General features: G+C 44.0%; 1 protein-coding gene across 2 annotated transcripts in view; it reads right to left on the reverse strand.

The window, feature by feature from the left end:
• Positions 1-26097, reverse strand: part of fbxl7 (F-box and leucine-rich repeat protein 7) — a 67544-nt gene that overhangs the window by 41183 nt on the left and 264 nt on the right. The window lies entirely within an intron of this gene.

Raw genomic sequence — 26097 nt, forward strand, 5'->3', positions numbered from 1 at the left:
CTGCACTTCCTCATGCCTGGAATGCATGGCCAAGGGTGGTGGTGGAGGCTGGTACCACAAAGACATTCAAAAGACTCTTAGATAAGCACAAAAATGCAAGAAAAACAAAGGATTATGGGTGTGAGGGAGAGAAGGATTAGATAGTTGTTAGGAATGTTTATATAGTACGGGCCAACATCATGGGCTGAAGGGTCTACACTGTGCTGTAATGTTCAATGAAATCATCTGGATTGGAGGACTTTAGTTATGGGGAGAGATTGGACAGGCTGGGCTTGTTCATCTTGAAGTGAATGAAGGTGAGGGGTGACCTGATAGAAGCAGCATAGAGTGGGTCGAGAGTGAGACACTTTTCCCATGGTAGGGATATCAAAACAAGAGGCACAGGTTTAACATGGGAGAAACGAAGAGATTTGAAGGGAAAGTTTGTGAGGGTGGGTGAACTTGCTTCCAGAGGAGGTGGTGGGATCAAATATGACCACTATATCTGAGAGCCAGTCGGATACCAATGAGAAAGGCAGAGGATACATGCGGACAAATGAGGTCAAATAGATAGGCGGGTAGGGGTACATGGACTTGGTGGGAAGAGGGACTGCTGGAGCAGCCCACTGCCCCAGAGGCCTGTGATCTCAGCTTTGCTGGAGGTCTGCAACAAAGCTCTGCCACCTCTTGGGTTCAGAGAGAGAGGCACCTCAAAGCCACACGATGCAGCTGTGTTCCAGATGTGAATGAACTGTACATCACACCTGCAGTGAATGAGACAGCAGGGCAGGCAGCCTCTCCCATCAACCTTGTCGAGACACTGGGGAACATATGCTGCCTCAGCTCCACACACAGGTCCTCACTCCTCCTGTTGCAGGAGTCACACCACCAATTTTGCCCTGACCCCATGATGAAACAGCAAAACCTCAATTTGACCCAACACATTGAAACCAAGAGCAAACCAGACTTCCCCACATTAACTTTGTGCAGTATGAATGTCAGCTGTGGAGCTACTGGCATCATCCCAATCTTCAGGTCACAAGGGTGTAAGCCCAGAATCTGATACTGCGAGGTCTTGGCTGTTACTGACAGACAGCTTGTGCCGGGTGGATGCAGAGCGCCTTGTCACCATCACCTTATTGTTTGTAGGAGTTTGCTGTGCAGGGATGGCTCCCAAGACACTTCCATCTTAGCTTCTCAGAGCCTGAACCATTCAGGGTTGTCTCAGGGCTTTCAAAAGCACAATCACATGACACATGCTTCTTTCTCACACTTCAGAGTAATTGTGGTCTACTTAACCATATAACCATATAACCACTTACAGCACAGAACAGGCCAGTTCGGCCCTACTAGTCCTTGCCGTAACAAATCCCCACCCTCCTAGTCCCACTGACCAGCACCCGGTCCATACCCCTCCAGTCCTCTCCTATCCATGTAACTATCCAGTCTTTCCTTAAATGTAACCAATGATCCCGCCTCGACCACGTCTGTCGGAAGCTCATTCCACATCCCTACCACCCTTTGCGTAAAGAAATTTCCCCTCATGTTCCCCTTATAATTTTCCCCCTTCAATCTTAAACCATGCCCTCTAGTTTGAATCTCCCCCACTCTTAATTGAAAAAGCCTATCCACGTTTACTCTGTCTGTCCCTTTTAAAATCTTAAACACCTCTATCAAATCCCCTCTCAATCTTCTATGCTCCAGAGAAAAAAAGCCCCAGTCTGCACAACCTTTCCCTGTAACTCAAACCTTGAAATCCTGTCAACTTGTTCCACAAAATCCTGGTGAAGGACTTGAGATCATTTAAAACTCTCCAGTAGAAAACTGTCATATTACCATGTGGTAGTGTGGAACATTACAGCACAAAAACAGGCCCTTCACCCCATCTAGTCTGTCTCAAACTATTTTTTCTGCCTAGCCCACTGACCTGCACTCAGACCAGAGCCCTCCAAACCCCATCTATCCATGTACCTTTCCAATCTTTTTTTTTTAAATGTCAAAAATGAAGCTTCATCCACCACCTCAGCTGGCAGTTCATTCCAAACTCTCACCACTCTCTGGGTGAAATTCCTCCTTGTATTCCCCTTAAACATTTCACCTTTCATCCTTAACCCATGTCCTCTAAATCAACCTCAGTGGAGGAAAAAAAAACTAGCTTGCCTTTTCTCTGTCTATACCCCTCTATCAAATCTCCCCTCCTTCTTCTGCGCTCCAGGGAAAAAGTCCTAACCTGTTTAATCTTTTCCTGTAACTCATTTCAAGTTCTGGCAAAATCCTTGTAAATCTTCTCTACACTTTTTCAATCTTATTGATATCTTTCCTGTAGTTAGGCAACCAAAATTGCACACAATGCTCCAAATTTGGCCTCACCAATCTCTTGCAAAACTTAAACCACAACAACACAATTCCTATACTTCGTACTTTGCTTTATGAAGGCCAATTTGCCAAAAGTATTTTTTAAATGACCCTATCTGCCTGTGACACCACTTTCAGGGAATTATGTATCTGTCTTCCCAGATCCCTCAGTTCTCCCATACTCCTCAGTGCCCTGCAGTTTAACATGCATGACTTACCTTGGTTAGTCCTCCCAAAGCGCAACACCTCGCACTTGTCCACAGTACATTCCATCTCCCATTTTGTAACCCACTTTTCCAGCTGATACAGATCCTGCTGCAAGCATTGAGAAGCTTCCTCGCTGACCACTACTCTTTTTGTTGTCTGGAAATTTGCTGATCTAATTTATCACATTATCATCCTGATTGACAACCTTTTACAGGACCACAAATGAAAGTGTCCATCTGGCTGTCTCATTTTGTGGTTATGGAGCTGCAAAGTATCTGACCAGAAGTCAATACAGAGAATCATCAAAGCAGCTAAGAAGATCACTGGGGATTCCCTTTTTTCTACTGAAAACAATCACCGGGACTATTGCTTAAATAGGGCTCAAATAATTATTGAGGATCTCTATCATTCACACAGGATCTTTGAGTGCTTACCATCAGGAAAGAGGTACAGGAGCATTAGAATCAGGACTGCCAGGCTGGGAAATAGCTTTTTCCCACAAGCTGCAAGTGCTGAATGGTATCCTGAAACCAAGGAACTTATTCCAAAATATTTATGTGCATTTCATATAATATTTTTATGTAAAAATGTGATTCTGTGCTGTATATTGTGTATGCACCATAGACCAGAGAAATGCTCTTTTGCTTGATTGTATATGTAAACTCAGATGATAAATAAACTTGAACAAGTTCAATATGGATGACAAACAACAAAGGACCCAGCATAGATCCCTGAGGCACACCATTAGTCACAGGCCTCCAGTCAGAGAGGCAATCCTCTACCACAAAGCAATGTTTAATCCAATTTACTACCTCATCCTGAATACCAAGCAACTGGACCTTCTTGGTAAATTCCCATGCAGGATCTTGTCAAAGGCTTTACTCAAGTCCACGTAGACAACACCCACTGGTTTCCTTCATCAGCCTTCCAGGGAACCTCCTATGATCTACCACACATCAACTATCCCTGATCAGTCCCTGCCTATCCAAATACTTGTGTATCCAATCTCTTAAAATACCTTCCAGGACCTTACCCACTACAGATATTAGGCTAACTGGCTACAACTTTTCAGGCTATTCTTGGGAGTCTTTTTTTTTTAAACAGCGGACAACATTAGCTATCCTCTAATCCTCTGGCACCTCACCTGTGGCTGAGGGCATTTTAAATACTTCTGCCAGTCTGTGCAATTTCTACTCAAGCCTCTCTGAGGTCCGAGGGAACATTTTGTTATCCCTGGGGATTTATCCTCCCTGATACTCCCAGGAGTATTGTAAAAAAGGTGGATGAGCTGAAGGTGTGGATTGATACTTGGAAGTATGATGTGGTAGCGATTAGTGAGACATGGTTGCAGGAGGGATGTAATTGGCAACTGAATATCCCTGGGTTTCGTTGTTTTAGGTGTGATAGAGTCGGAGGGTCAAGAGGAGGTGGGGTTGCATTGCTTGTCAGGGAAAATATTACAGCGGTGCCTAGGAAGGAGATTAGAGGGCACATCCACGGAGGCTATTTGGGTGGAACTGAGGAGTAGGAAAGGAGAGGTTACACTTGTAGGGGTGTATTATAGACCACCCGGAGGGGACCGAGACCTAGAGGAGCAAATCTGTAGGGAGATAGTAGATATTTGTGATAAGCACAGGGTTGTAATTATGGGAGATTTTAATTTTCCACATATAGATTGGGAAACACATTCTGTGAAAGGACTGGATGGGTTAGAGTTTGTGAAATGTGTGCAAGATAGTTTTTTACAACAATATGTAGGGGTGCCGACCAGAGAAGGAGCAGTGTTAGATCTACTGTTGGCAAATGGGATGGGTCAAGTGACGGAGGTTAGCGTTGGCGAGCACTTCGGGTCCAGTGATCATAATGCCATCAGCTTCAATGCCATTATGGAAAGAGAGAAATCAGGGCCAAGGATTGAGGTTTTTGATTGGGGAAAAGCTAGATTTGAGGAGATGCGAAAGGACTTGCAGGGTGTGCATTAGGACAATTTGTTTTATGGGCAGGATGTAGTAGAGAGATGGAAGTCTTTTAAAGATCAGATTTTGAGAGTTCAAAAGCTTTATGTTCCTGTTAGGTTAAAAGGAGGGGCAAAAGGTTTGAGAGAGCCGTGGTTTTCAAGGAATAGTGGAAACTTGGTTCGAAGAAAAAGGGAGGCGTACATTAGATATAAGAAGCATGGAGTTAAGGAGATGTTTGAAAGATACATTGAATGTAAGAGGAATCTTAAGAGAGGAATTAGGAAAGCTAAAAGAAGGTACGAGAAAACTATGGCAAGCAGGGTGAAAACTAATCCAAAAGAGTTCTACAAATATGTTAATGGTAAGAGGAAAGCTAGAGACAAAATTGGTCCCTTAGAAAATCAGAGCGGAAAACTGTGTGTGGAGCCTAGAGAAATGGGGGAGATATTGAACAGTTTCTTTTCTTCGGTATTCACTAAGGAGAAGGATATTGGGAGATGTGAGATAAAAAATCAAATTGGGTAAATATGGGGAATATAGAGATTACAAAAGGTGTAGTTTTAAGGCTTTTGAAGAATATAAAGGTGGATAAGTCTCCGGGACCAGACGGGATCTTCCCCAGGACATTGAGAGAAGTGAAGGAGGAAATAGCAGAGGCTCTGGCGGTAATTTTCCAAATGTCATTAGATATGGGGATAGTGCCGGAGGATTGGCGCATTGCGCATGTGGTTCCGTTATTTAAAAAGGGTTCAAGGAGGAAGCCTGGCAACTATCGGCCTGTAAGTTTGACGTCTGTGGTAGGTAAATTAATGGAGAAAATTCTTAGAGATAGTACTTATAAACATCTGGATAGACAGGGTCTGATCAGGAGCACTCAACATGGATTTGTGGGAGGAAGGTCATGTTTGACCAATCTGATTGAATTTTTTGAAGAGGTGACTAGGAATGTGGATGAGGGTAGCGCTGTGGATGTTGTCTATGTGGACTTCAGTAAGGCCTTCGATAAGGTACCACATGGAAGGTTAGTTAGGAAGGTGCAGTCTTTAGGTATAAATTTTAAGATAGTCAAATGGATTGAACATTGGCTGAAAGGGAGAGGCCAGAGAGTGGTAGTGGATAATTGTCTGTCAGGTTGGAGGCCGGAGACCAGTGGTGTGCCTCAAGGATCTGTATTGGGCCCATTGTTGTTCGTTATATACATTAATGATCTAGATGATGGGGTGGTGAATTGGATTAGTAAATATGCAGACGATACTAAGATAGGTGGAATAGTGGATAATGAAGAAGGTTTTCTAGGATTGCAGAGGGATTTGGGCTGCTTAGAAAAGTGGGCTGAAAAATGGCAGATGGAATTTAATGCTGATAAGTGTGAGGTGCTTCATTTTGGTAAGAAGAATCAGAATAGGACATACGTGGTAAATGGGAGAGCATTGAGGAATACAGAAGAGCAGAAAGATTTAGGAGTGACGGTACATCGTTCCCTGAAGGTAGAAACTCACGTGAATAGGGTGGTGAAGAAGGCTTTTAGTATGCTGGCCTTTATCAATCATTGCATGGAATATAGGAGTTGGGAGGTGATGTTGAGATTGTATAAGACGTTGGTGCGGCCTAATTTGGAGTTCTGTGTGCAGTTCTGGTCGCCTAATTATAGGAAGGATATAAACAGAGTGGAGAGAGTGCAGAGAAGGTTTACCAGAATGTTACCTGGGTTTAAGCATCTAGAGTATAGGGAGAGATTGGACAGATTGGGTCTTTATTCTTTGGAGCGTAGAAGGTTGAGAGGGGATTTGATAGAAGTATTTAAGATTATGAAAGGGATAGACAGAGTGGATGTGGATAGACTATTTCCGTTAAGAGGAGGAAAAATTAAAACAAGAGGACATGAGTTAAGAATTAAGGGGCAGAGGTTTAGAGGTAACATGAGGGGGAACTTCTTTACTCAGAGAGTGGTAGCCATGTGGAATGATCTTCCGGGAGAAATAGTGGCGGCGGAGTCAATTGTATTATTTAAGAAAAGGTTGGACAGGTATATGGATGAGAAGAATATGGAGGGTTATGGGCATTGTGCAGGGAGGTGGGACTAGAAAGGGGTGTTTGGTTCGGTGTGGACTAGAAGGGCCTAATGGCCTGTTTCCGTGCTGTAATTGTTATGTTATTATTATGTTATGTTATTTGCTGAAGGCAGTAAGCACGTCCTCCTCTAAACTGACGCACTGCTGTTTTGCTTATAGTGCCCATCTCCCAAGTCAATGCAGATGCAAAAAAAATTTAAGACCTTCTCCATCCCTTTTGGCTCCTCAACATGCCCTGTCACAATCAGCAGTATGGACTCCAACTCCCAGGTCTCCTTCTTCACTGAGATGTATCGCTCCACTGGTCCTTGCCACGGTATGGACACCAATCCAGGTCTCCATCTTCACTGAAGTGCGTCGCTCCACCAGGCCCTGGGCAAATTCCCACCCGGGCTGCTTAGCTGCTGTCCAAGCACTTCATCATCATCTGCCTCAGTCCAGATCACACCTCCAAGCTTCCAGTCCTTCACCAAGGTGAAATGGTGGAAGCAGTGGTCCCTGCCCTAACTTGTGGGGCAATCCATTCCACAGCAACCATCGACAGTCCTTCCAAGTGAAATAATACTTCCCCTGTGAATCTGCAGGGGTCACCTACTGCACCCAGTGCTCCTTTTGTGGCTTTCTCTACTGGACACAGACCAGCAGATAGTTTCATTGAGCACCTTCATTCTATCTGCTGCATCAGCAAGGACCTCCCAGCGGTCATCCATTTTATTCCACACCTCATTCCCACACCAACACGTCTATTCATGGCCTTGTGTACTGCTAATCCAATGCTACCCGCAAATTGGAATGATAGGGAAAGAGAGAGAGAGAGACACAGGGAGGGATGACAAATTGGAGCAATGACTCAATATTCCGTCACAGCAGTCTCTAACCAAATGGCATTATTATCAACATCTCCCATTTCTGCTGACCCCCTCCCCGTGTCTCTCTCTGTCCTTATTCCTTTGACTCCAGCTCCCCAATCCCTTCCCGCTCCATTAAGAGATTTACTCTTGACCCTCTCCCCTATCAGCCTATTCTACCCTCCCACCTGTATCCACCTGTTAGCCTGTGCTCCTACCCTTACCTTTGCTGTTCCTTTCCTTTCCTCCCCCACCTTTTTATTCAGGTATCGCCTATTTTTCCAGATTCTTGACAAAAGGCTCAGGCCCAAAATATTAGATATCCTGTGGATACCGTGTGACCTGCTGAGTTTCTCCAGCATATTTGTGTATTGCCTTTACCATTGCTCCTTAATCTCTCCCACAAGGATTCACACTGCTAGAGCCCTTTTACATACTTGAACGCCAACCTTTGACATTCACCTTCTATAATCAGGACAGACATCTACATCTCTTTGCTACATCTGCAAGAATGCCACTTTGATGAAACTTCATTTATCTTTGACAAGCCAGTGCTGACTCCCTTTTATCCCCAGGCTTTGTGTCTGGATCTGTCGCTATTATTGGCAGAGCCTGCCTAGCTCCTCATTCTGCTCCTTGTTGAACATACTGTGACATGTGCTATCTCCCATACCTTTGGCACCTTTCTGTGACTCGGACCAGGGGCGGGGATAGGGGAGATGCTGGTGGGCCTTCTCTCATAAACCTCAGAGATAGTCCATCCCAGAGAGAGATGCCCTCTGCCCTTCCCCCAAAGTGGCCCAAAGATTCCACTCACCCATCTCTCAGGTCTTCTACACTGCTCCATTAAAGACCAGTCCAAGGAATAAACTTAGAGTATCATAGTCAAATTTTGTGGACCAATTTTTTGGGTAAAATTTAAGGGTGGGGGGGGGGGGGGGTCGACTAGTACATACATATTACTTTTCACTGCGTAAAGTGTCAGGAGTTCCAGTGGGTGGGTGGGTGGCTGGGTCCAGGTGTCAAGTCCACATTCATGGCATTGGGAGCTTGAATGGGCAAGCAGGTGGGCAGGACCGGGTGGTAAGTCTGCGTTCAGGACATCAGGAGCATAGATGATCAGGCAGGTGGCTGGTACTGAGTGGTAAGTCCGTGTTCAGCGCATGGATGGGTGGGTGGGCGGTCAGAGGCCGGTCAGCGTTCAGGGCATCGGGAGCTTGGATGAGCGGTCGGCGAAAGCAAGGGTCAACCATCGGGGCCTCGGATGGGCAGGTGGCCTGAGCCTAGGGAAAGTCTGCTGTCAGGGCATTGGGAGCACAGATAAGTAGTGTGCCAAGGTAAGGGCCCATGGGAGCTCAGATGGGCGGACAGCCAGGCCTAGCTGAGAACCTGCAGTCGGGAACTCAGATGAGCAAGCGGCCAAGTCTAGCTGAGAGCCTGCGGTTGGGCGCTCAGATGGGTGGGCGGACAGGGCCTAGGCGAGAGTCTGTGTCAGGGCATTGGGAGCTCCGGTGGGTGGGAGGCCTGGGCCAAAAATATGGGGGTGTGCAATATATGGAAAATACAGATTTTCTGGCCAAAAAATAGGGGGTCGATCTTTGCACATGTATATATGGTTCATGACATCACATACAACCCAGAGATGAATCTTCCTGAAACCCAGGCAAAATTTCTATTGTACTCTAGAAGAAGATAGATATACAAAAGAAATAAATGTAAACAAATAGATGGAAAAGAAACAAACTGACTGCAATACAGAAAAGAATAAATATTCAGTAATAAATAATGTGCAAAATAAGAGTCCTCAAATGAGTCTCTGAGTTCATTATTTAGGAGTCTGATGATGGAGGGGTAGCAACTATTCTTGAACCTGCTGCTATAAGACCTGTGGCATCTATACCTCTTTCCTGATGGCAGGAGCAATAGAGCATGTCCTGGGTGGTGTGGATCTTTGTTGATTTCTGCTGCTCTCCAACAGCAGCATTCCATGTAGATTTTCTCGAAGGTGGGAAGAGTTTTGGTTATGATGTCCTGGGTTGCACACACTACCTTTTGCAGAGCTTTCCGCTCGAGGTATTAATGCCCCCATAGTTCGAGATCGAGAAAGGCCTCTCATCTAGCTGGAAATTCTGCACCATCTGAACCTTTTGGAGTTGCCAGTCAATTTTAGGAAGTTGATGTCACCCATCACCACAACCCTGTTTCCTGGCACCTTTCCAAAATGTGCCTCTTATCTGCTCCTCAGTGCCCCAATGGCTATTTGGGGACCTATAGACCAGCCATTCTCAATCTTTTCATGGCTATGGACCTTTAGGACTCTGCTCAAAGTTTATGGCCCCACTTCCCTGTGAAGCAGCCAAATTCAATTGGTTTCTTCCATACTTCTCTCCTACCGACTACATAAAAAACATGAAAAAGGATTTTAAATTTCAGCCTATGCTCCCTCCTTAAATGTGCTGTGGCCACTGCTGAAAATAGCAGTATAGACTACTCCCAGTAGAGTGATCACTCCCCCTTCCTGATCTGACTTCCATCCACACTGACTCAGTAGATGGTCCTCCACAATGTCCTCCCTTTCTGCAGCTGATGTACTATCCCTGATTAGCAATGCCACCCTCCCTCTTTTACCTCCTTCCCTATTTCGTGTACAAAATTATGATGGGTATTGATAGAGTAAATGGAAGCAGGCTTTTACCACTGAGAATAGGTGAGATTAAGCTCGATGACATGGGCCAAGTATGAAAGGGGAAAACTTTAAAAGGAACATTAGGGGGATCTTCTTTAAGCAGAGAGTGGTAGGAATGTGGAATGAGCTGCCAGCTGAAGTGGTAAACTCAGGCACAGCTTTGACAGGCACATGGACAGGAGTGGTATTGAGGGCTATGGTCAATGCAGGACAGTGGGACAAGGTAGAATAATAGTTCACTACAGACTAGAAGGGCTGAAAAACCCAGGAACTTGCACCAATCATCCAGCCCTTGTGTCATCCTAGTATCAGCCACAACATCGTAATTCCATGTACTGATTAATGTTCCGTTCTTCTTGCACTGTAATCACTCTTTTTGAGAGGATACCGAAGTACAAGATTGTCATTGCACAGGACCAGATCCGAGATGCCATGTTCCCTCGTAGGTTCAGTAACACACCATTCAAGTGAGATTCATTCTATGAAATCCTCCTAAAGACTGCCTCAATCAATCTGATTCGCCCAATCTACATGCCAGTTAAGGTCCTCCATGACAACTGCCATTCTGTTCTTACATGCACCAGATATTTCTCGGTTTATTGCCTATGCCACTGGAATGTTATTACTTGATAGAACATGGAAAACTCCCACCAGTTACTATTCCTAACATCTACCCAGACAGATTTAACATTCTGCTCTCTGGATCTTCTATCATCTCTTACTATCGCCTTGATCCCATCATTAATGCTCTTTGTTACCCTACCCCTTACCTTCCCATATTACCCAACACCCCATCCTGCAACCACATTTCCATAAGGATCCTTTTACATATGAGAGAACTTCAAGACAGAGGAAGGGAAAAAGTAGGCCTTGACCTGCATGTGCAGGATGAAGAGAATCCCCAAATCTTTTATATATTAGAAGCAAGATGGTAGCAAGGAAGGAATAGGTCTCATCAGAGAGCGGGGGGTAATCCATGCATGAAGCCAGGGATATAGAACACAAAAAGCAGGAGGAGGAGTGGGCCACCTGGCCTGTCGAGCCTGCTCTGTCATTCAATAAGATCATGGCTGATCTGGCCCTGGACTCCACTGACCCACCTGTTCTCCATAATCCTCAATTCCCTTTTGTTTAAAAAAATATCTATCAGCATCTAAATACATTGAGGCAGCCTCTACTATTTCCTTGGGCAGATTCACCACTCTCTGAGAGAAGCAATTCCTCCTCATCTCCATCTGAAATCAACTCTCCTGATCTTTGAGCCATGTCCCCTAGTTCTAAATGAGCAAGACTCTAAATGAATACTTCTGGATATTCAGCAGGGAGAAGGACGTGGTGTTGGATAATTGAGGAGAGGTGTGCAGCGCCCTTGTGTCAATAAGGGTATGGCGAGATCTCTCTCAGAATATGAAAGGAGGAGGCTGCGGAAGCTCTGTCAGAGATCTTTGCATCTTCATTACCCACTGTAGTGAAAGGAATTCCCTGGAGCCATCCCCCAGATGACCTCCATGGGGAAGCAATGACAGGCAACTGCAAACATAACAGCTGGCTCCACAGAACAGAAGGAGAAAGACCAGGAGGATTTCATTAGGAGGGGAGGGGCATTGTCTGCAGGGGGAACAGCAGATGAGGCATTTGGATGGAATGGTGCCTGCAGAGTGTCATTTGAGCAGCTGAAGGAAGAAGGTAAATGGTTGGAGGCTGTGGTACACATTGGCGCTAACAACATAGGTACAAGATCCTGCCATGCGTTCAGAGCCAAGTCACAGATTTAAGTACAGCACCACTGGATTTTCAACCCTGGATACCTTCCAGTGCCATGTCCCAGTATAAACAGACCCCAGGTTATGTCATGGACTGATTTCTTTGAATGTCAGAATATTAGCTTTTCTATACATACCTATATCACATCTGTCTGCATATACTTGTTATAATTCTTTCATTTCACTTGATTAAATTAATGTTACATACATAATGTACCCAGTCATTTATGGGACTCCAAAGTGTTCAGATCAGGAGATTCAGAGAGAAAAGGTACAACCTTTAAAGACCAGGTGCAGCCTTGGAAAGGCCATCACTAATGCAAAGGGACAACTCTGGACCAAACTAGAGTCTTAGACGGACACCCAACAGCTGTGACAGGATATGCCCTCCATCACTACCTACAAGGTTTCAGCATGTGCAAAGCACCTCTCCTGGACGAGCTCAATGCTTTCTACAGTTGCTTCCAAGGAAAAAACAATGATGCGCCATCAGGAGCGCTCCCAGGAACTCTGGTCTCTTGCTCTCCCAGGAACTCTGGTCTCTTGCTCTCCCAGGAACTCTGGTCTCTTGCTCTCCCAGGAACTCTGGTCTCTTGCTCTCCCAGGAACTCTGGTCTCTTGCTCTCCCAGGAACTCTGGTCTCTTGCTCTCCCAGGAACTCTGGTCTCTTGCTCTCCCAGGAACTCTGGTCTCTTGCTCTCCCAGGAACTCTGGTCTCTTGCTCTCCCAGGAACTCTGGTCTCTTGCTCTCCCAGGAACTCTGGTCTCTTGCTCTCCCAGGAACTCTGGTCTCTTGCTCTCCCAGGAACTCTGGTCTCTTGCTCTCCCAGGAACTCTGGTCTCTTGCTCTCCCAGGAACTCTGGTCTCTTGCTCTCCCAGGAACTCTGGTCTCTTGCTCTCCCAGGAACTCTGGTCTCTTGCTCTCCCAGGAACTCTGGTCTCTTGCTCTCCCAGGAACTCTGGTCTCTTGCTCTCCCAGGAACTCTGGTCTCTTGCTCTCCCAGGAACTCTGGTCTCTTGCTCTCCCAGGAACTCTGGTCTCTTGCTCTCCCAGGAACTCTGGTCTCTTGCTCTCCCAGGAACTCTGGTCTCTTGCTCTCCCAGGAACTCTGGTCTCTTGCTCTCCCAGGAACTCTGGTCTCTTGCTCTCCCAGGAACTCTGGTCTCTTGCTCTCCCAGGAACTCTGGTCTCTTGCTCTCCCAGGAACTCTGGTCTCTTGCTCTCCCAGGAACTCTGGTCTCTTGCTCTCCCAGGAACTCTGGTCTCTTGCTCTCCCAGGAACTCTGGTCTCTTGCTCTCCCAGGAACTCTGGTCTCTTGCTCTCCCAGGAACTCTGGTCTCTTGCTCTCCCAGGAACTCTGGTCTCTTGCTCTCCCAGGAACTCTGGTCTCTTGCTCTCCCAGGAACTCTGGTCTCTTGCTCTCCCAGGAACTCTGGTCTCTTGCTCTCCCAGGAACTCTGGTCTCTTGCTCTCCCAGGCTGAGGGGAATGGAACCATCATGAGGATGAATCTTCAGAAAGCATCTGGGTCAGACAATGTACCTGGCCATGTCCTTAAAACCTGTGTGAACCAACCTGTTGCAGTTGTGGACATCTTCACCCTCTCACTGCAGTGGTCAGAGGACCCCATCTGTTTCAAAAGGACATCCATCATTCTAGTGACCAAGTGCAAAGTGACCTGCCAAGATGATTGACGTTGATCATGATGAAGTAATTAAGAGGTTGTTTGTAGAGCTGATCAACTTCTGCCTTAGGAAGGGCCTGGACCCACTTCAATTTGCCCGTTTCCACAATAGGTCAACAACAGATTCCATCTCACTGGTTTCTCCCATCACCTCCCCCTCCCCCCGAATTCTGCATTAGATCACCTAGACAACAGGAACACCTACATCAAGCTGTTGTTCATTAACTACAACTCAGAGTTCAAATTCATCACATCAGCAAAAGACGGCCAAACTCAGAAATCTGGGACTCTGTTCATCCCTCTGCAACTGGTTCCTCAACTTCCTCACTGACAGAGTCCAGGAAGTGCAGATCAACAACATCACATTCTCCTTACTGACCATTCACACAGGGACACTCCAAGGCTGCAGGCTTAGTTTCCTGCTCTACTCCCTGTTATAACCATGAGTGTACAGCCAAGTTCATCTCCAACTCAATCTATAAATATGTTGACGACATCACCATTATTAGTCAAATAATGGGAAATGATGAATCAGAATATAGGATGAAGATCAAGACTGGACAAAGGGGATTGAAAAGTGACACAATCTCAGGCAAAATCTTCCTTGGAAACCATGCTGATTCAGCCTGTTTTATCGTTACAGTTATGAAACCTGGTTATGTGGTGCCAGAAAGACAATCTTGATCTCAACATATGTACTCCCACAAACTTTAGGAAGGGGAGGCTGAGGCACCACACACCTGACTTCCTTGATGGATCAGAGGTAGAGAGGGTCACAACCTTCAAGTTCCTGGGAGTTCATATTCAGAAGACCTCTTCTGGAGCCAGCACATTGAGGCAACTGTGCAGACCAATGCCTCAGCTTTCTGAAGCCTGAGGAGATTAGGCACGTCGTTGGATACTCTACCAATCTTCTGCAGGTGCACTTGGGAAGTACTGTTTATACTCACGTAAAAGTCGAATTTTCCAGACCATTTTTAAAAAATGTTAAATGTATAGAGTTGACTATTACATTGGATACTGCTTTTGAGGGGATGAAATTCATACTAGAATCCAAAATAACATCAACAGCAGAAGTTCCAATGATTTCTAAATGAATCAAGAAGAAAACTACAATGAATTAAGGTAATAATAGAGTCTGTGAATTAAAACATGTCCTACCAAGTAACAAAAACCATGACTAAAACACAAACATCTGTAGACACCGTGATTGAAGTAAAAACACAAAGGGATGAGGTGGGTGGGAAGAAAAGGCGAGCTCAAAGGAGAAGATGAGGTTGAATAGGAGAGGTGTGAGGACATAGAGAAGGGTAAGGAGTGGTGGTGGGGGAAGATGGGGGGGGATGAGCCTGTGGGATCCAGCAGTGGAAATATCCAAGGTGTCAGCCTTGTGAAGACAGAGGATGGCGTGGAAACTGGTGAGGGAGTTGGCATGGACACTGGTACAGGGGAGGTCAGAACCGCAATACATATCTGCACAGAGGTGTTGGGAGCTCCGGTCTGCAGTGGCCAGGGCTGAGGCGCGAGTTCACGACCAAGGCATCAGGAGCTCCAAGGTGAGAGGCTAGGGTCGACTTTAACATGAGATTGACTTTTACATGAGTAAATGCGATATATTGACTGACTGATTGCATCACAGCCTGGTTTGGGAATTAGCATGCCCAGGAATGCAAAAGGCTGCAGAAAATGGCAAACATAACCAAGTCCATCGCAGGCTCCGACTTCCCATCCATTTAGACATTAATACAAAGTGCTGCCTCAAGAAGGCAGCCAATATCCTAATGGACAACCATCACCCTGGTCACAACTTTTTCTCACTGCTACCTTCTGGCAAAAAGTATAAAAGCCTAAAGTCCAGCACCTTAGCTTCAAGAACAATAGTTTTCCTCCAAAAGCTCTCAGGCTCTTAAGCCTCCCTGTATAATCTTAACCATGAACTACTGCAGGATCATCCAAATATCTGTCTGCATTTGTGAACAAATTGCATTTGTGAACAAATTGCATTTGTGAATGCTCATCTATCCTTTTACACTTGTATAACACAAGAAAGATAAAATTAACATTATTTATTAGTGTATCCTATGTTGCTGTGTAATCTGCACGTTATTTACAGACAAATCAAAGACTCATCTCATGAAAACCACCAAATTATTATAAAATGCTTTAAAAGAGTGCCAGAGAACTTCCATAAAGTCTGACTTATAAAACCACCATAAAACAATGAGAAGTTAGATCAGGTGGATGTGTGGCTGGGGAGAGGGCTTGAATCTTGGGAATATCTATGCATAACACCAAGATTGGTAGTGGTATTCAATGAAAAAGATTATCTGAGATTATAACAGGATCTAGATCAAATGGGAACGTGGACCAAGGAATGGCAGATGGAATTTTACTCTGACAAATGCAAGGTGTTGCTCTTTAAGCAAAACTAGGGCAGGAGTTACATCAGAAAGGGGAGGGTCCTGGAGAGAGAAGCAGGACAGAAAGCCTGAAAGCTGCAATGCAGGTAGACAGATGGTGATGAATATTCTTGCCTTCACCAGTAGGTCTTTTCACAATGCTGTGTAAAATGGGAATTCCTGGGAAATTTTCCAGGGAACCCTCCCAAGAACCAACATTGTGAAAATGATGGTACAGGCAAATTACCCTGAGGTAGGGCCGCGGACCCAAGTAATTTCCCCGGACCACCCTTTCCCTGCGGTCTGAATCTGCAAATGGCCAAGAAGGGGAAGCATCGTGCTGCATCACCAATCAAGGAAGAAGTATGTAGAAGAGGGGTTTGTGCAATAGGATTGTGGATTGAATTACTCATTTTATTTAAGCATGGAGGCATTAGCTTTATTGATTTTTGGAAAAGCCTTGTCCGCCATTACCATGCGATCCGACTTCCGGTAGGACTTCCTATGAGTGTGCAATATGTCACTCACTACATCATCGCTGGGGGCAGGACCCCCCCCCCCCCCCAAATTGCTGGGGAGGGCAAATTACAGAGAATTTGAACCACAGTATGAAAGATCTGGGAGGTCCTGCCTTTCCAGGAATTTCACCCAGGTCACTACTCACCCATGGTGTGAAAAGGCCTACGGAGGACATTTGAATGCAGGAGCGGGGAGATCATGTTACAACTGTGATATCACATTTGGAGTGCTGTGTGCAGTTCTAGACACCCAATGTAGTAAAAAGTTATTAAACTGAAAAGGGTAGATTCGTAGCGAAAGCAATGAGAAGCAGGAGAGACTAGCAGGTCAAGAGAGCATCCATAGGTAGAAATGGTCAGTCGATGTTTTGGGTGAGGATGCTTTGGGAAGGATAGTTGGAAAGCATTTAGAGGAGAAGAGAGGGCTGAAAGGAGGGGCATCTGAGAGGAAGTGAAGAGGCAATGGAAAGGAGACAAACAATAGATCAGGTGAATTGTAGGTCACAAACTACAGGGCTGAGGTTTGAAGCGAGAGGCTAAGATAGCCCCTGACAAGGATATGTTCATTCTGAGGGTGGGTGGAATCCAAAATCATTGCAAAAAATGGCTGAGACATTGAAGATTCTCGATCCTGCTGGTGTATACAGTCAACACACATGGTTAGCAAGGGCAGAGTCAGAGTTTTGCAGCACAGAAAAAGGCCCTTTGGCCCAAATTGTCCATGCCAACCAGGTTGTCTACATGAGCTGGTCTGATTTGCCAGCATTAGGCCTATAATCCTCAAAATTGTTCCTATCCACACTCCTGTTTAAATGTCTTTCAAACATCACAATTGTCCCCACTCTGTCACCTTGTTCCAGACCCACCACCCTCTGTAAGTAGAAATTGCCTCTCGTCATTTTAAATCTTCCCCTCCCCTCAATTTGAACCTTTAAGTGTGTAACCTGGTTTGTCCTTGCCCTTCCATGGGTAAAAGACGATGTCTATTCACTTGCTGATTGCGTGAACCTCTGGAGGGAACTCCTCAATGTGGCAGAAGGGGCTGTTCCTGTGCTGTAATGTTCTATGTTCATGATTCATGACCAGATTGTGAGCCACTGTGCTGCACTGCTCAGGGTGGCTCAGAGGTAGAGCACTTTATCCAGGTAAATGCTGGGCAGTTGCATCTGACACCACAGATTTACAAGGAGAGGCCTCAGTTCACTCTGGCCCCCACATCCTCTGTCAGAAGAGTTCCCCAACAACTTCAATCACCAGTGCTGGGGTGAATGGGGGTCTAAGTGTTGGGAACACGGGGGCGTAGCAAGATGGCGTAGTGGAAAGACATGTGATTCCACCTTCCCCCAGTTAGACTTCTAAATACCTGAATTTAAAATTTGTAAAAGTGGTTAAAAATGATTATTTACAGACTTTGGAATATTGGAGGATTGCAATGGCTGCAAACGTGAAAAAATCAAAAGCTCAATTGCAAAAATTACCTTACAAAAGTATTGAAGAACTGAGGCCTACTTACCAAGCTGAAGCCACAGAGTTGTCAACTGGAGTCCCCAAGCCTCAGAGGACTCCTGCTCGGTTGAGTATTATGCCGGCACCGATCGCGCAATCGTAAGATGGCAGTGAGTCCGGGGGCGCGGGCGGATCGGCCGAGCAAAGACAGACCCACGAGCCTGCTATACTGCCTGGCAGTCCGGGAGTGCGGTGTAGCGTCGGAAGACGCACCTGCGTGGTTGATGACTTTGCCGGGCATGCACGGAGCGTCGCAGGTCTGGGAATTACTGGACAAGGTGTGGGCTGTGGGGGAGCCTGAATGGCGGCGGGCTGACGAGGTCGGCACGCTGTCGACAGGCGTCCAGACCCGCATGCGCACTGGAAGAGGGCCTATGATGTTTAGAGGAGGAAGAAAGATCAACATTACAGGAACTTACACAGGAAGAAATGGGAACTGAAACCAGAGAAGGTAGGCCTCAAAGGGAGGTGATGGAACCTGGACTGGATTCTGTGTTCACAACTTCAGAAGGGATTGCTCATCAAATGGAAAATATGTCAATACAGATGTCTACTCAGATGACTCAAGGATTTATGGAAGTGAAAACTAAAATGACTACTATATATGAAGAAATGACCTGTATAAAGCAAGATATTAATGTAATTAAAAGTGATGTTAATAGATGTATAAAATCAGTGGACACTGTACAAGATCAATTTAAAAAGATTGAAGAAGCTTTTTTTGAATGTAAGAACCAAGTGGAGCGTAATAGAGAAAAAATGAAAAAAGTGGAGAATTCGTTCATGGATTGGGGGATCCAGAAGAAGGAATTATTAAAGAAGATTGATTCATTAGAAAATCAGGGTCAAAGAAATAACGTAAAAATAGTAGGTCTTCCAGAAGATATAGAAGATTCTGACCCAGTAAAGTTTTTTTAAGAATTGGATTCCTGAGGTGTTGGGCAAGGAATTTTTGCGGATGATCTGGAGTTAGATCGAGCACATAGAGCACTAAGGAAGAAACTGTTTCCAGGCCAACCACCATGAGTAGTTTTGATTCGCTGTTTGAAATACCAGGACAGAGAAATTATACTACGAATGGCGGTGCAGAAGGCACGACAGAATCAGGCTCCAATGATGGTCCAGAATAATAGGAGTTTTTTTTAATGCAGATTTGAATCAAGAAATTATTAGAAGGCGCCGAGAATTTAATTCAGCTGAAGAAATATTGTGGCAAAAGGGATATAAATTTGCCTTTCGTTATCTGGCCATGTTGAAAGTTTTTCATGGGAACTTTCAATCTTAATTCTTTGAAAATGATCATGATGTATTAATCTTTGCTAATTCATTGCCAGATTTACGAGGAAATGGACGATTGCCATCACTGTCACCCAAGAGCAAATGGCAATGGAAAGAATGGAAAACATGAAAAGAATGGGAAGAAAGCTGAATTGACACAAAGTCTTCTTGATATTGAAGATCCGAAACAATAATTGTACTACTGGAATCATTGAGTTGATTATTTTTATTTCAGTACTTTGTGAAAGTCTGACTGGGGGGGAGGGGGGGAGGTGGATGACACTGAGACCTTCAGTCATCTGCCACTAGTGGGCTTTACCACTCCCAGATTTTTAGCGAGCTACTACTTTTTAGTAGTTTGTTTTGGGGATTGTTAGTTTTTTTTTTCCTTTTTATTGAAATATTTACATGGGGGGGGTTAGAATATTATAGGAATTAGAGGGGAGCATTATTTTATAGTAGTGGAATATATTATTAGATTAAGATGTGTCTAATTTGAATTTTGCAACTTTTAATGTTCAGGGTTTGAATAACCCAATTAAGCGTAACCGAGTTTTGGCTTATATAAGAAAAAATAAAGTAGATATTGCTTTTTTGCAAGAAACACATTTGACTGAAAAAGAACATTTGAAATTGAAGAGAGAATGGGTTGGTCATGTATTTCCTTCTTCTTTTAATTCTAAAGCAAAGAGTGTAGTGATTTTAATTCATAAGAAATTACCGTTTGAATTGGAATCATTTGAAGGAAATGCTGGGAGAGTTTTGATAGTTGATTGTAAAATTTTTGCTTAATCGTGGATTTAAAAAAATATTTATGCACCTAATGTAGATGATGAACGGTTTATGTTGGAGGCTTTTTTATTGCTTAATCAGGCCAATAATAATATTTTGGTCGGGGGAGATTTTAATTGTGTTTTGGATCCTTTATTGGACAGATCTCGGAAAAGTATAAGGAAATCAAAGGCGGCAACACAAATAGGAGCTTTGATGAAGGATTTGAATCTGGTTGATGTTTGGAGGAGAGTAAACCCTACAGAGAAAGACTTGTCCTTTTATTCCTCTAGACATGATTCCTTTTCTAGAATAGATTTTTTTGGTTTCGGCACATCTGCAAAGTAGACTATTACAGGTCCCTCAACAGCCCCTAAGGCTAGAGCTGGATGAGGTCCTCACCCTGGATGAGACATATAAGGCAATCGAACAACTGAAAAGTGGCAAAGCAGCAGGTATGGATGGAATCCCCCCAGAGGTCTGGAAGGCTGGCGGCAAAACTCTGCATGCCAAACTGCATGAGTTTTTCAAGCTTTGTTGGGACCAAGGAAAACTGCCTCAGGATCTTCCTGATGCCACCATCATCACCCTGTACAAAAACAAAGGCGAGAAATCAGACTGCTCAAACTACAGGGGAATCACGTTGCTCTCCATTGCAGGCAAAATCTTCACTAGGATTCTACTAAATAGAATAATACCTAGTGTCGCCGAGAATATTCTCCCAGAATCACAGTGCGGCTTTCGTGCAAACAGAGGAACTACTGACATGGTCTTTGCCCTCAGACAGCTCCAAGAAAAGTGCAGAGAACAAAACAAAGGACTCTACATCACCTTTGTTGACCTCACCAAAGCCTTCGACACCGTGAGCAGGAAAGGGCTTTGGCAAATACTAGAGCGCATCGGATGTCCCCCAAAGTTCCTCAACACGATTATCCAACTGCACGAAAACCAACAAGGTCGGGTCAAATACAGCAATGAGCTCTCTGAACTCTTCTCCATTAACAATGGCGTGAAGCAAGGCTGTGTTCTCGCACCAACCCTCTTTTCAATCTTCTTCAGCATGATGCTGAACCAAGCCATGAAAGACCCCAACAATGAAGACGCTGTTAACATCCGGTACCGCACGGATGGCAGTCTCTTCAATCTGAGGCGCCTGCAAGCTCACACCAAGACACAAGAGAAACTTGTACGTGAACTACTCTTTGCAGACGATGCCGCTTTAGTTGCCCATTCAGAGCCAGCTCTTCAGCGCTTGACGTCCTGCTTTGCGGAAACTGCCAAAATGTTTGGCCTGGAAGTCAGCCTGAAGAAAACTGAGGTCCTCCATCAGCCAGCTCCCCACCATGACTACCAGCCCCCCCACATCTCCATCGGGCACACAAAACTCAAAACGGTCAACCAGTTTACCTATCTCGGCTGCACCATTTCATCAGATGAAAGGATCGACAATGAGATAGACAACAGACTCGCCAAGGCAAATAGCGCCTTTGGAAGACTACACAAAAGAGTCTGGAAAAACAACCAACTGAAAAACCTCACAAAGATAAGCGTATACAGAGCCGTTGTCATACCCACACTCCTGTTCGGCTCCGAACCATGGGTCCTCTACCGGCATCACCTACGGCTCCTAGAACGCTTCCACCAGCGTTGTCTCCGCTCCATCCTCAACATCCATTGGAGCGCTTTCATCCCTAACGTCGAAGTACTCGAGATGGCAGAGGTCGACAGCATCGAGTCCACGCTGCTGAAGATCCAGCTGCGCTGGATGGGTCACGTCTCCAGAATGGAGGACCATCGCCTTCCCAAGATCGTGTTATATGGCGAGCTCTCCACTGGCCACCGTGACAGAGGTGCACCAAAGAAAAGGTACAAGGACTGCCTAAAGAAATCTCTTGGTGCCTGCCACATTGACCACCGCCAGTGGGCTGATATCGCCTCAAACTGTGCATCTTGGCGCCTCACAGTTTGGCGGGCAGCAACCTCCTTTGAAGAAGACCGCAGAGCCCACCTCACTGACAAAAGGCAAAGGAGGAAAAACCCAACACCCAACCCCAACCCCAACCAACCAATTTTCCCCTGCAGCCGCTGCAACCGTGTCTGCCTGTCCCGCATCGGACTTGTCAGCCACAAACGAGCCTGCAGCTGACGTGGACTTTTACCCCCTCCTTAAATCTTCATCCGCGAAGCCAAGCCAAAGAAGATAAAAGTCAGGTTATATCAGATCATTCTATGTTTCTCTTTTGCTGTGTAGGTTCAGAAGTAGTACAATCATCTTACAAATGGAGGTTTAATACAATGCTATTGAAGAAACCAGAGTTTATTACTTTTGTTAAGGAGCAGATTACTTTGTTTTTGGCTGAGAATGTCAATTCAGTACATAGTAATTTTGTATTGTGGGATGCTTTGAAAGCATATTTACGAGGGCAAATTATTAGTTATACTACGAAAATTAAATAGCAATATGCAGTGGAAAGCTTAATGTTAGAGAAACAAATTGCTGAATTGGAAAAGGAATTTCAGAAAGATATTACAGAAGATAAAAAAGAAGCTTTAATGAAGTTAAAATTACATTATAATACTTTACAAACTTATCAGTATGAGCGTCTACTTTATTGATCTAAGCAACGTTATTACGAACTGGGTGAGCGAGCTCATAATGTATTAGCATGGCAATTAAAAACAGAACAGACATCACGAATTATTAATGCTGTGAAAAAGAATTCAATAGTTACCTATAAACCTCAGGAAATCAATAATCAGTTTTATTCATTTTATCAAAAATTATATACTTCTGAGGGAAAGCAGGATGCTGGTACTATCGAATCCTATTTATCTAAATTAAATTTACCTGTTTTAGGGAGGATGAGGTTAAAGAATTGGATGCTCAATTTACAGATTTTGTGATTAAAGAAGCTATACAAGAGATGGCAAATGGAAAGTCGCCTGGAGATGATGGATTTTCTGTTGAATTTTATAAAGATTTATCCTCTATATTTGGAGATGTGTTGCAGCAAGTAACAGAGGAGCAGTTGTTACTGGAATCTTGTTCAAGTGCTATAATTACTGTGATTGCTAAGAAAGATAGGGACCCATTGAAAGCATTTTCATATAGGCCTATTTCTTTATTAAATGTAGATTATAAAATTATAGCGAAGGTGTTAGCGAATAGAATAGCCAAATATTTACCTCAGTTGATACACATAGATCAAACAGGTTTTATTAAAAATAGAAACACGTCAGATAATATTCTTAGATTGATAACATTAGTCAATGCATTTAGACAGCAACCCAACCATCTAATGGTGGTTGTGCTGGATGCAGAAAAAGCCTTTGATAGGGTCGAGTTGAACTTTTTGTTTAAAGTGTTAGAGAAGTTTCATTTTGGCCCTTATTTTATAGGCTGGGTTAAGGCCTTATATACAAATCCAACTGCTCGGATGGTGACAAATGGTCAAATTTCCTTATCATTTAACTTAACGCGTTAAGGTTGTCCATTGTCACCTGCCTTATTTGCATTGGCTATTGAACCATTAGCTCAGACAATAAGACAGAATGATAAGATTAAAGGAATGAAAATTGGGGAGGATGAATACAAGATTAATTTATTTGCGGATGACGTGCTGGTATTATAAAATTGAAATGGTCAGATAGAAATAAATATTTGGGCGTGGTAGTAAATACAGACCAGCAGTCTTTATATAAATTGAATTATGTCCCTTTATTAAAAACTATGAAAATGGATTTGATTAAATGGAAAGATTTGCCGTTAACATTAATTGGTTGAGTAAATTGTGTTAAAATGAATATTTTTCCTCGAATTCAATATTTGTTTCAGTCTATACCATGTTTACTTTCAAAGGGTTTTTTCAGGATCTGAATAGGGCAGTGTGGGAGTTTTTATGGAAAGAAAAATTAGCCCGAGTTGCTTTACATAAACTTACATGGAAATATGCTTTAGGGGGAATTGCAGTTACCTCAATTTCAAAATTATTATGATGCAGCTCAATTGAAATTTGTTAGTAGATTGATGGATGTGGACCAACCTCCGAGTTGGGAAAAGGTAGAAATGGCTTGTATATCTGAAGTTGAGATACATCAGTTTATATTTAAATGGAATGTGGATTTATTGCGGGAATGTAATATGCCGGTATTAAAACATTTGTTAAGGATATGGGTTAAAAGAAACAGGATTTTAGGATCAAAGGGTAAATTACCAATTCAAACCCCATTATATCATAACCAGCTTATTCCTTTTTCAATGTTTAATAATCATTTAAAGAGATGGAATTTTCAGGGCATAAAGATAATTCAGGGCCATTTTGAAGAAGGCCAATTTCTTTATTTTATTCAACTGAAGGAGAAATTTGATATATCTGTAAATTCTCTGTTTGTGTATTATCAACTCAGAGCTTTGATAAAAGATAATTATGGTAAAGAGATGAATTTATCCATGTTGACAAAATTTGAGCCTTTGATTTCTTTTGTACCTAAGGTTATATTTCAGATATGTACCAATTATTACAGGATTATATGGATAAACTGAAATGGGAGAAATCTAGGCTTAAATGGGAAAGTGATTTAACCTATATTTTTCTAGAAGATAATTGGGAGGTTATGTGTTCTGATAGTGTAACTAAAGTGACAAATGTACTAAATGGAATGGTTAATTATAATTTTTTTACATCAGTTATATTTGACTCTCGAGAAATTGAAAAAATATGGATTTAGTAATTCAAATTCTTGTTTTAGATGTGAACTATGTACTGGAACTTTTTTTTTTAAACATGGTGTTTGGTCTTGTTTTAAAGGAATTAGGTTGGTTTTGGAAAAATTATTTAAGATAAAATTATCAGTAAACCCATCAATCTTTTTGTTGGGATATATGGTTTCTTTGAAAGGACTAGGGTTGGATAAATTTCAAATTGCATTTGTACATCTAGTGTTATCTGTAACACAAAAATGTGTAGCTAGTACTTGGAAGGATAAGACTGCAGAGCCCACCTCACTGACAAAAGGCAAAGGAGGAAAAAACCCAACACCCAACTCCAACCAACCAATTTTCCCCTGCAGCCGCTGCAACCGTGTCTGCCTGTCCCACATCGGACTTGTCAGCCACAAACGAGCCTGCAGCTGACGTGGACTTTTACCCCCTCCATAAATCTTCGTCCGCGAAGCCAAGCCAAAGAATGTGGAGGTTAATATAACACTCTGGCATAATGAGTTGAGAAATTGTATTATTATGGAAAAAATTACATGTAATTTGCACGATAATTATTCATTTTTTGTTCAAATGTGGTCTTCTTATTTGCAATATATAAACTTAGAAATACTTTGAAATATTCTTTATAATCACTGATTTATCTTTATATTTGGCTCCCCTTAAGGGGGATGGCTGAAGGGGTGGGAGGGTGGGTGGGGGTTTTGATTTTTGGATTTTTTTTGTTTCTTTTTATATATAATTTTTTTTTCTCTCTGTTATGTTTGATTGTAAGTTGTCAATTCTTTTAAATAAAGTTTTCAAAAAAAGTGTTGGGAATGCCAGCAGTCACACCAGCCTTATGTCCTGCACCAGTCAAGTTCAACCTAACCAATTCAATCCACAAGAGCAGCCCTGGGTCCTGTCCCTCAGCCTGTATCTGTCAGCTTCCCGGCACAGCCCACTATTGCAAAAGGGCCCTGACCTTGCCCACCTTCAACCACCGGACTGGGACCTAGACCCTGCCCACACACTATACGTGGGCCCTGCCCATTCCCTGTACCTTGCCCACTCCCTGCACCCAACCCATGGCCTGCCCACTTCCTGAACCTGGCCACACCTGCATCCAGCCCTGCCCACCCTACACACCTGGGCTCTGCCCACCCCCTTTACTCAGCTTGGGACCCAGACCCTGCAGCCAGCCCTGCCCATCCTGGGTCGGGTCGCAGACCCTGAACCCTGCCCACTCCCTGTACCCAGCCTGGGTCCCAGACCTTGGCTAATTCCCCCCCACTCCGTACCCGGTCTGCATCCCGGACCCTGCCTAATTCCCCCCCGTACCCAGGCTGGGTCCCGGTCCCTGCCCAACCCCCTG

Source organism: Narcine bancroftii, chromosome 1, assembly GCF_036971445.1.
Source record: "Narcine bancroftii isolate sNarBan1 chromosome 1, sNarBan1.hap1, whole genome shotgun sequence".
NCBI lineage: Eukaryota > Metazoa > Chordata > Chondrichthyes > Torpediniformes > Narcinidae > Narcine > Narcine bancroftii.